General features: G+C 42.6%; 1 long non-coding RNA gene and 1 pseudogene across 2 annotated transcripts; both read left to right on the forward strand.

Moving 5' to 3' along the window:
- On the forward strand, nucleotides 1–8209 carry LOC125524770 (annotated as a pseudogene).
- A 3857-nt stretch (nucleotides 8210–12066) lies between these two features.
- Nucleotides 12067–16231, forward strand: LOC125521487. Of its 2 annotated transcripts, XR_007289304.1 has the most exons (4): nucleotides 12067–12119; nucleotides 14786–15004; nucleotides 15161–15351; nucleotides 15793–16231. It is a non-coding gene; the product is annotated as an uncharacterized LOC125521487 (long non-coding RNA). The 2 variants fall into 2 exon arrangements; XR_007289303.1 differs by lacking the exon at nucleotides 12067–12119 and having other exon boundaries at nucleotides 12801–15004.
- The last annotated feature ends 749 nt before the right edge of the window (nucleotides 16232–16980 follow it).

The raw sequence follows: 16980 nt of genomic DNA on the forward strand, positions 1-16980 counted from the left end.
TCCCAAACCCGACCGGCGCCCCTTCCCCTCTTCCTCCTCCCCTTCCTTCCGCCCGAAGTCTCCATCTAAAACCTTCGCGTCGTCCCGCCTCCACTTTTGCCATTTTCCCTCGCACAATCCCCGCCGCCCTCAAACCCTAGTTCCCCCGCCGAGCCCAACGCGCTCGGCGGCGCCCTCTCAGATCCAATGGGGGCGGCGCCGTCGACACCGAGGCTGGGCGAGGCGGGCTCCGCGTCGCCGGGGGAGGCGCCGTCGACGCTGAGGCTGCGCGAGGCGGGCTCCGCGTCGCTGGGGGCGGCGGAGCAGATGTTCGCCGCGCTCGTCGGCGACAAGGCCTACCCGATCTCCTCCGAGTTCTGGAGGCAGCTGCTCGAGCTGCCCCTCACCCTGCAGGGGCCGCGGGACCGCGTGCTGCAGGCCTGCCACCCCTTCGGTAAGGACCGACGGCTCGAGATCCACGCCACGCCTCCTCCCTGCGTTAGCTCTGATCGCTTCCGTTTCCCCCCGTTCTCGCTGTTGCTTCGGGTGGTGATTACTTTCTGTTTTGTGGGGTTTGATCTGCGGGGGCAATGCGGATCATGTGATTTATGCGTGCGCGACTGTGGATCTCTCGCACGGTTATGTGCTGCGTTGAGGTGAGATGGCAGGGTTGATGTGGCATTTCGGGCACTTTTGCCGTGTTTACTGTGTCTTTAGGGGCGTTGATTTCTGTCTGACTGCGACCTGCATTGGTGCTTAGAATGGGAATTTAGGTGGCGAGCTTAGTAGATTGGAAGGATGACTGAGCTTAGTGCGTTGCAATATATGAAACTTTTGTAATTTTAATTTATACCATGAGAGTTCCTGGGCCTACTTTAATTTAGTGCTTGGGTACTTTGTTGAACAAGAGAGAAATCTTACCTTTTAAGTAAGAAAGGCAAATTATGGATTCTTGTCCTGAAATTCTTTATGGTGGGTGACAATGCAAATAGATGATTTGGCTAATTGTAGTTAGGGCGAAGGATTTAAGTGCTTGTTATAGTGTATTGAACATTGCAATGACCTGTTGGTTCCAGAGTTTAACTCTGGTGAAGCATCAATGTGTAAACTAGGGGCTTGAGACCTGCATTTGCGATTCATGTTGCCAGCAGTGAGGGACTTCATTGGTGAATTGGCCTGTGTGATGGAATCGATGATTTTTTTAACTTAGTCTGGTTTGTAGTAAACAAGATAGAATATTAATAGGTAGTTAAAGAGCAATGCTACACCTAAGTAGAGCCTATGGGACTTCTAAGAAAAAAGCTGACGTGTTGTGATTTTATTGGATGTCACGGGCCCCACAGCTGGAAATCAGTTGGGGGGGGGGGTTATGAGATTCAGTTTGTCTAATTCACATCTAGATGTTTTTTAAGGATGTCACATCTAAACTCCCACAAATATATAATGCAGCAACAAAAAACAGGAAAAAAAACCAGGACAAAAAAATGGTATGAAGGAATCACTTATGTACGTGGGCCTTTGTCAACATCTGCCCATAGGTTATTTTTGGTAGTTAAATGTGTATATTATGACTCACATTTTTGTCCATCTGCTGTTTGTTGTGTTCAGAATGTTAAAATGGAAGGTAGGCATATCCTATGGATGCTTGAGTTGTATGTTTAACTACCTGTTAGTATGGTATGCCTACCTTCCACTTAACACTTTTATGTACATTGATATGGATAGAAGTGCAACATGTTAGATATTTTCTGGGAAGCTGAAAGGGGAAAGGCGTGTCATACCACGATCACCAACCCAATCTTTCTAAGTAGTTTCATGTTATCGGAGCCACTTGCATGATATAAATATTTTGATATTTTTAGGGCGTGAATGTTCGCTGCCCCTTTGCACAGTGTGGTGTGCTCGGCACGTGCGATCAGGCCCCACACGGCTGAGTGCATGGCTGTGATGTGAATGACGCAAAGTGATGCGGGCATATCACGCGGTATGGCGCGCATCACGCCATGCCGTCACGCTATAGTTCATCCCTAAATATTTTACTTGATTATACCAATTGTTAAGTGTTAACCTTATGGTTCTAATGCTTTGACAGAATTTGTATTATTAGTTCCTGTACTTAAATCATAATTGTCTTTGGCTCATTGGTCTGACAGTCTGGGTTATGTGTATGTGCAGCACAAAACAACTACCATACGAAGTATCTTGCAAAGATCTTGATTCATTTGGTTTGGTGTTTGCAAGAGTGCACATCGGCTTCTTCTGTATCTTCTAGCGTCTATAGAAAGGCTATTAATGCTGCCTACATCTCATCCATTTTTCTCAAGCTCATTACTGAGAACGCCAAGGCAGATAATTGGCAAGAGCTATGCCTTGACACGAACAAAGATGAAAAGGGGCTGGATAATTTTCCTTCTGGTAAATGATAATTCAAATTCCAAATGCTCTACAATTGTTTGTTGTATGTCTGATATAGTAAACTCTAATGATATTTCATATTTCCATGCTCCTCCTAGACCAAAGTGTGGAGTATTTTCTGATGAAAGGGGTGCGGAACTACATTGGTAGTGTAATATAAGGTATCTTGTTGGATGGTGTATATCTATCTAGTTTTTCATTTTTAGAATTCTTATTTGCCATTTGAATTCCACTGCTTTAATATCTCTATATGCAGTCCGGAGTCATGCTACCTACATCAGGAGCTTCTAAACTTGATGCTAGTCCTTTTGTCGACTCAGTTATGTTCTGGACCATCTCCAGAACCAAAAGATGTGCATCCTTTCATTGATGTGGCTATGCTTCAGGTAAAAATGGAATCTGCTGATGCATTATGCATGATGATTTATTTACAGATATTATTGAGCTAAATTGGGGATGTGTTCCTTTGCCACATCTGTCTTCTGCAGGATGCTTCCATAGTAGCTTCGGTTGTTCAAAAGTTGCTACTTAATTTTGTAAGATGGCCACAAATCCCTTCAAATGGTTCACACCCTGTTTTCTCTGATGATGGTGGGTCTGGTGTTATGCAACGAATTGGTTCAGCAGCTGGTAGTGCGGGTTATATTTTCCACAGAACATGCTTATAGTTTATGTATCCTCACGATTGACGTCATGTGAATGCAACTCACTCACGTGATCATGTGAATGCAACTCACTCACGTGATGCCAAAATTCAGGGCCTGGTTGTTTGATTGACTAACCATGCCACACTTTGCCACACCACAAGTCGGTAAGTTTTGACTGAATGTGAGGTGGCAAGGCACAACCGTGGCACCAACCAAAATACCCACATAAGCAATTGTTGCGTGCCTAGGATTAGGCATTGCAGGCTTAGGCTGGGAACAGAACCCCTTAATCACATGTTTGGTTCAGAGCCACACTTGTAACAATATTCCTTTCCTGCAACACGGGTCTGACAAGTTTACCTTAGCCTGTCAATGTGTGGCACCCATTTTGATCGTCCCAAGTTTAGCAAAGTGTGGCACCCATTTTGATCGCCTAACCTTAGTCATGTTTGGCATAAATAAGTGTGGCAAATGCTGGTAACCTTAGTATGCTAACCAACTAGGCCCTACCAATGTCAAGGATGCACCAGCTTTTCATGAGAACCCTTACTGTAAGGCGCTAAACAATGCTAAGGATATTCAATGTAAGATACACCTGCAATATAGAGAAATTATGGCACTGATATACTCATATGTATCACTAAACAATTGCAGAAATGAATTATGCTGCAGTTGATCGTGCTGATGTTGAGGGAAATGCTCAAAATGGACCTGTTGTCAGGCTGTCTTTTGCATCGCTGTTTGATGCTCTTGGCACGTAAGTAATACATCATCATGCTAATTCAGTGATATGCTCGTACTTTATTTATTAGATTTGTACAATTTCACAAAATATTTCTGGGGCCGAAAACAATGAGATTATTTCCTTTTTCTTAACAAATGAAAATGTAGCAATTATTCCGGTCTAATATCAAATTTGATGGATAAAAACAACAGTGCACTCAGCGATGATTTTGGTGATCTATAGATTATGAATAACACTGAACAGTTAACGCTGCATTGCAAAATGGGGTCATGTAGCAGGGTTTGATGGTAGTAATGAGACTGCTGTTAGTAATTCGAAACTAATGTTTTAGAATTATATATTTTGACCCCATTATCTAGGACCTATCATTATTTATTCAAGATCGAGGATCATGTATGTTCATCTTGTTTCAGGATGTAAGTTACTATGTACCAAAAGACCTTTGTGGTGTGTAATTCATTTTTTTCCACTATCCATACAGATGCTTAAAAGATGAGAGCTCAGTTTTGTTGCTCTATTCTCTGGTCCATGGGAACTGCGATTTTCAGGAGTATGTTCTGGTTCGAACAGACTTGGATACTTTGGTATGTTTTCTTGTAACTACTTTTACAACCCTTCTTGTTGGAGCATTGGAGCATGTGGGCATTTAATAGTCGAACAAAATATGCTTTGAGTTAAAAAGACAGTTGCATTTAAACTATTTTCCCCTTTTAGTGAGAGAATATATCAGTGGTTAATATGTTTTTCATTAGTAAGAGCTGCACCATGACTTATTTTTCCTATACTTCCATGAATTGGCATATTCTATCTGTTGGTGAAACACATAGTAAATCAGTGACTATCTCAGTCAGCATGAAACATTATTAGGAGTAATATCTAAAGTAATGATCCAACACATACTCTATACATGTAAGGTAGCCTTTGATTACATATATTAGCAAATACCATTTATCGACTGCCTGAGTTGTTTTTCCCCAATATCGTGAGTTATTATAGTTTTGATTTTGTCGACAGCTTATGCCTACCTTTGAAATGCTCTATGATGCATCAAGGAAGACTTCCAATCAGATCTACATGCTGTTGATAATTCTCCTGATACCCAGTCAAGATTCAACCTTCAATGCTAATGTGCACAAATTGGTACCAAAATTAACTAGGTTTAGTTTATTTAATGAATTCTTTCATGATGCATGTCACACTTGCCTATGTAGAAGTTTCCATTTGCAAGGAGGACTTCCGATCATACCTCTAGAAGTTCCCTTTTGCATGTGAAACTACTGGTTCATAACTGTCTAATGGCAAGCTTGTCTGTACTTGCAGGATGTCTACCTTCACACAAACTGTCTTGTAATTCTAGCAATCATGGGTCCTCATGCGCATAGGCTGAGTGCATATGCATCTCAAAGGCTGGTTAGCCTCTTCGACATGCTTCCTCGCAAGTTGGTAGCTTAATCTCTCTCTGTTTTATTATCACTTTCTACACTTAATTATAGTTAACTTGTCCATTTGCTATGTTCCATTCTCCAGGTACACCAAATTAGCTGAGTTACAAAATGACAAGGCTCTCAAAGTTATGTCTGATCAAATAGAAGCAGACATCACTTCAGATGAAACGGTACTCCCTCCGGTCCTTTTTAGTTTAAAGTTTGACTATATTTATATGAAAAATATCAACGCCTACAATTTATCAATTAGTAAAGTTATAATAATTCTGGAGTTATTCCTTAATGTCGTGTACCATCTTTATATGCATGTATAATCTCAAAGTGTGAAGAATATGGTTTCGCTGAAGGTGTTACTACAAAGGCTGCTGCAACAAGTGATGCAAAAGCAAGCACCATTGAAGATGGCACAAAAACAGTATCTTCGGTATAACCCACCTTTTACATGTATCATGTATTTTTTTAGGATTATCCGGTATTTTTTTTAGGATTATCCGACATTGTCAAATAGGATTATCCGATAAGTCTAGCCCAAATACACAAATAGTCCACTTTTTAGAATCACATATAAATATAATATAACTAATTCCTTATTAGAGTCTTACATGCACGTACAAGCACATCCAATAAACTTAAGAACATCATACTGTACTACTTAGTAGTTAACTTAGCTATTATTTAAACCAATTTTATTGCAGGTTAGAGAACAACATAATTATATAAATCTGTGATGTAAGCTATTAATCCCATTAAGAACACGTACTGTACTAAAACTGCACGTACAAGAACCGGCGGTCATGCTTGTTGCAGCTTGTAAGCTAGTAATCCCATTATAAGCAGTAAATAAAAACTGGTTGGTTACATATATTCGTATTGTTCTTCTCTGTATAGATCACATGTAGAAATATATTACGAAAAACATCTACATCAATATTTTTTGTCCGTTTCTTGTCCGAATCCGCTTCGAATCCGTAATCTGATATAATCCGCATTCGAATCCGCATCCGATCATTATTCACTCTGATCCGAATCCGACCAAAAAAATATGGTTAAGGATATGGTAAAAGCGTTATCCGATTCGATCCGTTTACATCCCTAAGTCTACTCTACAATTTTTTAAGCTGGCCAAGGTTTTGCTTGCTCATGTAGGCAAGAAAAAATGAACTAGCATAGGCAAATGGACAAAATTTGACAACCACACAAACAAGGGGCAAAGTTTATGTTAGAGCTTCGTTACAACCAAGGATACTTCTATGTTTTGGGTTGATTTTCGTATTGCAGTTTTGGTGTGATTGTTTTTTCTATTATCTGAGTTTATCATGTATGTTCTTCACAGAATCTTTCATCATCAAAAGTGGAAAGCACTCAGTTATCAAGTGGCACTTATGTATCACTTGGGCAACAAAAAAATTAATGATTCATAAGGTATGGTTCTTCATTTGAATGATATGACCTTGTTAGCTTTTCATATAATTTTGGGCCAATTTTATTCCCCCCTAATTTCCGCCCGGCCTCATCTTTACCCCTAAATAAAAAGAGTGCTTTGCTATAGCCCTGTTCCGTCTAGTGTCCTAGAGTGCTCAGCTATACCCCTCTTTCGTCTAGTGTCTTATGAAAATACTCCTCCGTGCTGTTTCTGTCTGGTCAAAGGCCTTTGACCGTCTACAGACGTTTTCTGGACATTTTTACCCCTTCTAAAGAAAATACAAGAAAACTAAAACAAAAGAAGAAAAAAAGGCAGAGAGTAGGCGACCCATGTAGCAGCCCAGCCCAACAAGGGGCCGTCTTCAACCCCTCGCTAGGAGGACTCTGCCTCGCGAGCGTGCGTGCGTCGCGGCCACCTCCTCCCTGCGGCTTCCCCAGCCAGCGTGACAAGCCTAGGAGATGAGCACAAACCATAGACCACTCCCCTCTCTCTTAGCTCACTATCCCTTCCTCTCACTCGATCTCTAGCCCAGCAGAGAGAAGCTAGTGCGCAGCCATTGCCGCCGTCCCGCGCCCGTGTATCCATTGTTGTCGTTCTGCCTATCCATCACGTCCAATAGAACCGCCACACCATGAGGACTGAGGAGCTTCTAGGACTACGTATGCATCCAGAGCTTCATCGAGAGTAGACAATCGACTTCATCTTTGCCGCTGCTATCTGAGCGTCACCGTCGCTTGATTCGTCATGTGTAGAGCCTGCCCGGCCTCGCAAACTGCACCGGAAGCTTTGCTTTGAGCTCGTGAATCTTTCCCCTCTCCCTTCCTCAATTTCAACCCAGACCTATGATCCCCACGATGGCCGAGCTCTGTTGTCGCCTTCCATGCCGCGCGCCAGCGTTGCGCAACTCGTGCTCGTCGGCTCTGACCCCGTCGATGTGTTGCTGCCATCTCTAGTAGGCTAATGAGACCCTCAGCCGGCTCGTCCGTGCCTTGAAGCATTGCCGCCGTCGTGCCCGACCAGCTACCACCAGTTAGGTCTGCCGCCAACTCACTTTCGCCCCCCTTGTGGCCACTGGATGCGCGTGAGCTTGAGCTTATACTATGCTCCTGTGGCCTGCTATGCGGAGTTCGTCATGTGGTTTGGTTGTCGGCGATGACCTCCTACTACAACAACAACAAAGCCTTTAGTCCCAAACAAGTTGGGATAAGCTAGAGGTGAAACCCATAAGATCTTGCGACCAACTCATGGCTCCGGAACATGGATAACAAGTTTTCACACACCCTTGTCCATAGCTAGTTCTTTGGTGATACTCCAATCCTTCAGGTCTCTCTTAACGGACTCCTGTGTCAAATTTGGTCTACCCCGACCTCTCTTGACATTCTCCGCATGCTTTAGCCGTCCGCTATGCATTGAAGCTCATGGAGGCCTATGCTGAATATGCCCAAACCATCTCAGACGATGTTGGACAAGCTTCTCTTCAATTGGTGCTACCCCAACTCTATCTCGTATGTCATCATTCTGGACTCGATCCTTCCTCGTGTGGCCACACATCCATCTCAACATACACATCTCCACCACACCTAACTGTTGAACATGTCGCCTTTTAGTTGGCCAAAACTCAGCGCCATACAACATTGCGCGTCGAACCGCCGTCCTATAGAACTTGCCTTTCAGCTTTTGTGGCACTCTCTTGTCACGGAGAATGCCAGAAGCTTGGCGCCACTTCATCCATTCGGCTTTGACTCGATGGTTCACAACTTGTAGTACTGAAACCGCACATCATGTACTCGGTTTTAGTTCTACTAAGCCTAAACCCTTTCGATTCCGAGGTTTGTCTCCATAACTCTTAACTTCCTATTTACCCTAGTCCGACTATCGTTAACTAGCACCACATCCATCCGCAAAGAGCATACACCATGGGATATCCCCTCGTATATCCCTTGTGACCTCATCCATCACCAAGGCAAAAGGATAAGAGCTCAAAGCTAACCCCTGATGCAGTCCTATCTTCGTCGGGCAGTCATCAGGGCTGACATCACTTGTTCGAACACTTGTCTAAGAATTATCGTACATGTCCTTGATGAGGGTAATGTATTTTGCTGGGACTTTGTGTTTCTCAAAGGCCCACCACATGACATTCCGCGGTATCTTGCCTTCTCCAGATCAATGAACACCATATGCAAGTCATTCTTTTGCTCCTTGTATCTCTCCATAAGTTGTCGTGCCAAGAAAATGGCTTCCATGGTCGACCTCCCAGGCATGAAACCAAACTGATCTTTGGTCACGCTTGTCATTCTTCTTAAGCGGTGCTCAATAACTCTCTTCCATAGCTTCATTGTATGGCTCATCAACTTAATTCCACGGTAATTTGTACAACTGTGAACACCCCCTTGTTCTTGAAGATTGGTACTAATATACTCCGTCTCCATTCTTCTGGCATCTTGTTTGCCCCAAAAATGAGGTTGAAAAGCTTAGTTAGCCATACTATCGCTATGTCCCCGAGGCCTTTCCACACCTCAATGAGGATACAATCAGGGGCCATCGCCTTGCCTCCTTTCATCCTTTTTAAAGCCTCTTTGACCTCAGACTCCAGGATTGACCTCAGACTATAGGTTGGCTGTTGGGTTGGATTTAAGTATTAATCTTTGCATGCTGGGATTGGGAGGAATGGCAAAGCGCTGGTTTATAGGCAGCAGCCCGGGCTGCAAGCCAGCTATTGCACCTCGTAATGTGCGTATAGGCGAGCGACTAGTGAAGAGCCGGCTCTGCTCTCTATCCTCACTTCTCTCTCTCTTCCATGTAGGATTCTTATGATGTGGCAATTCTTGTAGCCTGCTGAGTAGGACTTATTATACTTGCTCTAAGACTAGTCACTTCCCCAGCTTTTCCCATAAGACTAGTCACAGTGGAGAGTAACATTAAGGTGCCTCACTCATTTATTTGGGCTTCTAAACTACCACTAGTACCTCCGTCCTGGTTTATTCGTCACCATTGTAATTTGTGCTAAATTTTGACCAAAGATTTAACTGATAAAATGTTAGTGCATGTGACATGCACTAACATTTCATTAGTTAAATTTATGATCAAAATTTGACACAGATTACAATGGGGACCAATAAACCAGGACGGAGGTAGTAGTTATGGGATTACTAATCTAGAAGCCTAAAAGAACTGGCCCCTCATACTCCTACTAGTAGTAGTACTCAAGTTGGGATTCCAATTGCACGACACAACTTGTTAGGCAAAAAATTCAATACAGGGTGTAGGAAGCGGTTTGGGAATTTGCATGCCTTTTCTGACCAGTGAGATACTCTGTACAAAGTACGACAGAGAAATAACCATAGAGAAGGAAGCTAAAAGTAAACAATCAAACGAGCATTTTTGCATTTGTTTTGCATTGAACCGTTTCACAAGCTTGACTAGTGTTGTTTTTCTACTTTTACAAAAACCGCATCGTAATGTTAAAACGAGCACTTGCACGTACATAAGTAATAGTAGTACTCCCTCCATCTAGGTGTATAAGTCTTCCCTCCTTCTTGGTCACGGTGCACAACCAAAGATGACTTATTCACCTGGACGGAGGGAGTAGCACAGTCTGCAAGCATATATAGAGAGAGACGTGTAGTGCGATAGTATATAGTAAAGTTTGTGCTATATGCACGTACTTACAAAATGCGTACGGATACACAAGGTTTCCAAACTTTCCCTTTTACATACTTAATTAAGGACGCTAATAATTCCTGAACGTTCGGGATTTATAACTTGCGTCCCAAAACTAATGAGATCGCCTTACGAAACTAAATTATACTCGTACTAAAAGCCACGACGCTTGCAAGAGTGCTTGCGGCGTGATACGTCTCCAACGTATCAATAATTTTTGATTGTTCCATGCTATTATATATTCTGTTTTGGATGTTTAATGGGCTTTATTATGCACTTTTATATTATTTTCTGGGACTAACCTACTAACCCAAAGGCCTAGTGCAAATTGCTGTTTTTTTGCCTATTTCTGTGTTTCGTAGAAAAGGAATATCAAACGGAATCCAAACGGAATGAAATCTTCGGGAACGTGATTTTTGGAACAAACGTGATCCAGAGGACTTGGAGTGGACGTCAAGAAACAACCGAGGAGGCCACGAGGCAGGGAGGCGCGTCTGCCCCCTGGGCGTGCCCCCACCCTCGTGGGCCCCTCGTGGCTCTCCTGACCGACTTCCTTCGCCTATATATACTCTTATACCCCAAAAACATCAAAGAGCACGATGAACCCTATTTCCACCGCCGCAACTTTCTGTACCCGTGAGATCCCATCTTGGGGCCTTTTTCGGTGCTCCGCCGGAGGGGGCACCGATCACGGATGGCTTCGACATCAACACCATAGCCTCTCTGATGATGTGTGAGTAGTTTACCTCAGACCTTCGGGTCCATAGTTATTATCTAGATGGCTTCTTCTCTCTCTTTGGATCTCAATACAAAGTTCTCCTCGATTCTTTTGGAGATCTATTTGATGTAACTCTTTTTGTGGTGTTTTTGTCGAGATCCGATGAATTGTGGGTTTATAATCAAGATTATCTATGAACAATATTTGAATCTCCTCTGCATTCTTTTATGTATGATTTGTTATCTTTGTAAGTCTCTTCGAATTATTATTTTGGTTTGGCCTACTAGATTGATCTTTCTTGCAACGGGAGAAGTGCTTAGCTTTGGGTTCAATCACGCGGTGCTTGATCCCGGTGACAGAAGGGGAAACGACACGTATTGTATTGTTGCCATTGAGGATAAAAAGATGGGGTTTATATCATATTGCTTGAGTTTATCCCTCTACATCATGTCATCTTGCCTAATGCGTTACTCCGTTCTTATGAACTTAATACTCTAGATGCATGCTGGATAGCGGTCGATGTGTGGAGTAATAGTAGTAGATGCAGGCAGGAGTCGGTCTACTTGTCGCGGACATGGTGCCTATATATATGATCATGCCTAGATATTCTTATAACTATGCTCAATTCTATCAATTGCTCGAATTTTTTCACCCACCGTAATACTTATTCTATCTTGAGAGAAGCCACTAGTGAAACCTATGGCCCCCGGATCTATTCTCCATCATACAAGTTTACATCTATTTTACTTTGCGTTCTTTACTTTCACTCTTTATCATAAAAATACCAAAAATATTATCTTATCATCTCTATTAGATCTCACTTTTGCAAGTGGCCGTGAAGGGATTGACAACCCCTTTATCGCGTTGGTTGCAAGGTTCTTATTTGTTTGTGTAGGTACGAGGGACTTGCGTGTGGCCTCCTACTGGATTGATACCTTGGTTCTCAAAAACTGAGGGAAATACTTACGCTGCTTTACTACATCACCCTTTCCTCTTCAAGGGAAAACCAACGCAGTGCTCAAGAGGTAGCAAGAAGGATTTCTGGCGCCGTTGCCGGGGAGTCTACGCACAAGTCAAGACATACCAAGTACCCATCAGAAACTCTTATCCCTCGCATTACATTATTTGCCATCTGCCTCTCGTTTTCCTCTCCCCCACATCACCCTTGCCGTTTTATTCGCCCTTTTTTCGTTCGTCTTTTCGTTTGCCTTGATGTCTTACTTGGCTCGTTTGCTCGTTTGGTTGGAATAGTTGAGTATTTATTGCTAAATAGAGAACCTAAGATCTATGGATCCTCATCCGCTTGCTAATCTTTTTAAGAGATCCAATTATGATGAACCAATTGCTAGTGAGTTTTGTGCACTAGATTATCTTTATGAAGTTTTGCTTGAAATTCGTGAATCTGAAAATTATGATGAAGATATTTATGAAGAGATTCACGATAGCTCCTTGAATAAAAAGCATGACTGCAATGATTTTACTATAAATTCTCTTGATGTCAATTGTGCTAATAATATGCAAAACCCTAAGCTTGGGGATGCTAGCTTTGCTATATCTACTACTTGTTGCAATGATCATGATTGGGGTGATTCTTCTTATGATCTTGAAAATTTATTTAAGTCCCATGATGAATATGAGATTTATAATAGTGTTTGCAATAATATTGAAAGTGGGTTTGGAGAGGTCATGACTTTAGTTAATGATAATCCCACTATTTTGGAAGAGTGTCAACTTTGCATACATGTGGATCGTGTTAAGCATATGTTTTGTGATAGCTATATTGTTGAATTTGCTTATGATCCTACATGTAATTATTATTAGAGAGGAAAATATGGTTGTAGAAATTTTTATTTTACTAAATTACCTCTCGTCATGTTGAGATTGCTATCGTCTCTTTCTTCTTTCTTGCATATGCTAATTTTTGCTTGATATGATAATTTGTTTTCTTATAAAATGCCTATGCATAGGAAGTATGTTAGACTTAGATCTGTTTGTCACGTGTTTTATGATGCTCTTTTTGCGTTTTAATTCTTATCTTTTATGTGAGCATCATTAAAATCTTAATGCCTAGCTAAAAAGGCTTTAAAGAAAAACGCTTGTTGGGAGACAACCCAATATTTATCCTTGCTATTTAGTAATAAATAATTGATCTAGCCTCTGGTAAGATTTGTTTTTATGTTTTAATTAGTGTTTGTGCCAAGTAAAACCTATAGGATCTTCTTGGATGATAGTTATTTGATCTTGCTGAAAAAGCCAGAAACTTTCTGTTCACGAAAACAATTGTTAAAAATCACTACGAAAATGTGATTCTCTCTTTCTAAAGAGGGTGTTAGCTACAATCATGTCATAGGCTAGAGTAAAGCTTAAGACATCTTCTTCTTCTTGATTCCTTATTCCATAGCCAAAGCTCCCATGCACCCCTTCAAAACCTGTGTTAGGTGTACCCACGTGGCCATTGAGGTCTCCTCCTACGAAGAGTTTTTCGCCAATCGGTACACTCCTAACCATGTCTTCCAGACCTTCCTAGAACTCTCTCTTGGTGTTCTCATCATGGCCTACTTGCGGGGCATACGCGCTGATAACATTGAGAACTAAGTCCCCAACTACCAGCTTGACTAGGATAATCCGGTCCCCACGTCTCTTGACGTCTACCACTCAGGATCTTGTTGATCAAGATGCCTACGCCATTTCTGTTTACAGCCGTCCCCATCTACCACAGCTTGAAGCCGGTATCCTCCACCTCCTTCGCCTTCTGACCCCTCCATTTGGTTTCTTGGATGCAAAGGATGTCAACACCTCTCCTCACCATTGCATCAACTAGCTCCCGAAGCTTCCTTGTCAGAGACCCTACGTTCCAGCTACCTAAGCGAATCCTCCTAGGCTTGGCTAGCTTCCTTACCCTTCGCACTCGTCGAGTCAAATGCGAAGACCCTTGCTCATTTTCCACTACACCCGTGCGCCGATGTAGCGCGCCACTAAGGATGTGACGACCCGATCCTCGCTCACTTGCCACCGTATCCAGATCAAGATACGGCGCGCCACCAGGGGGTTCCGATGTGGCGCGTCGCTGAGAGGGTTACGCCCCGATGAAAATCTTTTGGGTTTCATCTCCATAAGAGTGGCTGAGTTTTTATGTTGGCTCGCCAAGCCTATCACAACCCTTCACCTTTACCTGGGCTTGGGACTGGCTATGTTGAGACAACATAGGCGTAGTTCGGCGATGACCTCCCACTAGTTTAGGTTAATTACCCATTTAGTTAAACCATTAGTTTGTCATGTGGGACCCATGTTTAATTGGCCAACTAACTTCAATCTCAATTGACTCTGACCGTGGGTCCTATGGCCCACATGTCAGAGAGACATAGAGGTGACACAGAGAGTTTCCAGGGTAGCCCACATGTCAGGGAGAGGTGTGTGAGAGAGAGAGAGAGTTTCCAGGGTGGGTCCCACATGTCAGTGGCATATGCACACAAGGGCAACTATGTCTAGACTCTAGAAAACGTCTAGTAGACGGTCAAAGGCCTTTGACCGGATTGAAACGACACGGAGGGTATTTCCATACGAACACTAGACGGAAGAGTGGTATAGTTGAGCACTGTTTTTATTTTGGGGTAAAGATGAGGCCGGGCGGAAATTAGGGAAAAAATGTAAATGTCCCTATAATTTTTAATAGTTTTAAAGGCTGTATTTGCAAATTGATGAATGACGGTACAGAATTGGATAACTTTCTCATGAAATATATGTCGTGTGGAGGGCAACATCCGGAATTACTTGAAGATGCACAGAATTGCTCATCGGCACCAACAGCGACAGTGACTGAAGTTGCTCCGACCCAGAAGATACCTGAAGTGGCTATTATTGCTAGCAAACCAAAGAATGTCAAATCTCTTCGTTGGCTTTTAGTGCTCTTACTGGCTGTGGTGCTAATAGGATTGCTTTTTTGGGGTACTCTTGAGCTGAAGAAAAGAAGAGGTAATTCTTTTATTTAAGCAAATAGTAATAGCTCTTTGACATGAGATTGTACATGATTAATTCAGAATACTATGACAAAAATACATGTAGAGAAATAATTACTTTGCGAAGAACTACTTATATACCATAACAGTGGCCTTTTTTTTTCTGTTGCAGTAATTATGCAGAAGCTGGGAGAGTTGGACCTCAAACTCAGGAAGTTCAGTTAGGTCGCAGAGTGACCGTGCAGGCACGGCAAACTGCAGATGATTCAATACGTAATCAACACGTTGACATTCCTATTCTTGAAGATCTGCCGTTTGTTGGTCCGATGACGAGAAATCGTTTCAATTCAATGAAAGAGAGAGGTATTGTCAAAACACTTTATATGAATCTCTTAATTAGTTAGTTACACATTGATGGTCATCTGTGTGATATGGGAATTTGATAAAAATGAGTACTCTACTGTATCAATGTTGTTGGTTAGCTTATAAGGGAGTTTCTAATCCTTAAGCTGCAGAAAATCTGGAAGTTAAGGATTCTTATGAAAACTAAAAAAAATCTATGACAAGTCGTTGAGGATAGATTGCCTACCTGGGAGTTTTATGTGAATGGTATGTGCGTTTTATGTGATGGGTGGGTGACCAATCCTCACTGCTGGACGTGGGGAGTTTGAATTTTTCTTCTTCTGTTGTTTGGGTGGGAGTTGCTATTGTCATTTATGAACCATTCACAATTACTTGATCTTTCAAGCTAAGATCCTCTGGGACCCTGCTGATATTGTATACCGGCTGATATCTTTCTTGCAGCCGCGGGAACTAAGGAATCAACTAGTGACTGAGCTTGAACACACACGGGTCTGGTCAGCTTGAACTTGCATTTCTTGCACGCAGTAGTCCGTCGTAGACAGTCCAGCTAGCTGCTCAGGCAAGGACACAGGGTTACAGTCCTCATCTATGTTGCTCTCAAGAAGTTCATCTGACCATATCATCACTATCCCTGTCACAATGCAGAATTTTGATCAATTCAAGTACTTCCAGCAGACGCACATGATCGTTGTAGACTATCCCTGTCACAATGTATATATCCTGTTTTTGAATTTCTGGGATGATCGTTCTACAATATCTCAATGCAATAGAAATCTTCAGAAAGTTTGTTGTAGTTATCTTTCATACTGTATAACCGAACAGGGACAAAAGTATTTCTTTACTTTATGTCATATTCCTAGCCTGGCACGATCGTCGTACACTATCCCTGTTACAATGCATATATCCTGTTTCTGAATTTCTTGGATGATCATTGTACAGTATTTCAATGCAACAGAAATCTTCAGAACGTTTGCTGTAGTTATCTTTCATACTGTATCTCAATGCAACAGAAATCTTCAGAACGTTTGCTGTAGTTATCTTTCACACTGTATAACTGAATAGGGACAAAAATATTTCTTTACTTTCTGTCGTATTCTTAGCCTGATAGAGTAGCTTTCCTTGTTTCCTTGTTTGGGTGATGGATCTTAGGGGTTGTTTGGATAAGGAGTTTATACCAAACCTGTTTCCACTAATCACGTTTAGGAGTCTAACCACCTAAAACCATGTTTGTTTAGCCCAACAAATCTCAGGATAAGAAAAACTTGGTCTTCCAAAAACCAAAAAACGAGTATATGGAAAAATGCCTATTAGTCGTTTTTCCACAAACCAGTAGCTGGATCGCAAGTCCTTCATCAGCCGCTCAGGTACCGTGGCTGCTGCTCCTCGACGAGGACGACGATCGTGTTCCTTCGGACCGCTGGCATGCTAGGCGCCGTCACGGCCGCCGTGGCTGCTGCTCCTCGACGAGGACGACGGCCGTGTTCCTCCGGACCACTGGCATGCTAGGCGCACCACTGGCATGCTAGGCGCCGCCATGGCCGCCGTGGCTGTTGCTCCTCAACGAGGACGACGGCCGTGTTCCTCCGGACCGCTGGAATGCTAGGCGCCGCCACGGCCGCTGTGTCTGTA

Source organism: Triticum urartu, chromosome 7, assembly GCF_003073215.2.
Source record: "Triticum urartu cultivar G1812 chromosome 7, Tu2.1, whole genome shotgun sequence".
Lineage (NCBI taxonomy): Eukaryota > Viridiplantae > Streptophyta > Magnoliopsida > Poales > Poaceae > Triticum > Triticum urartu.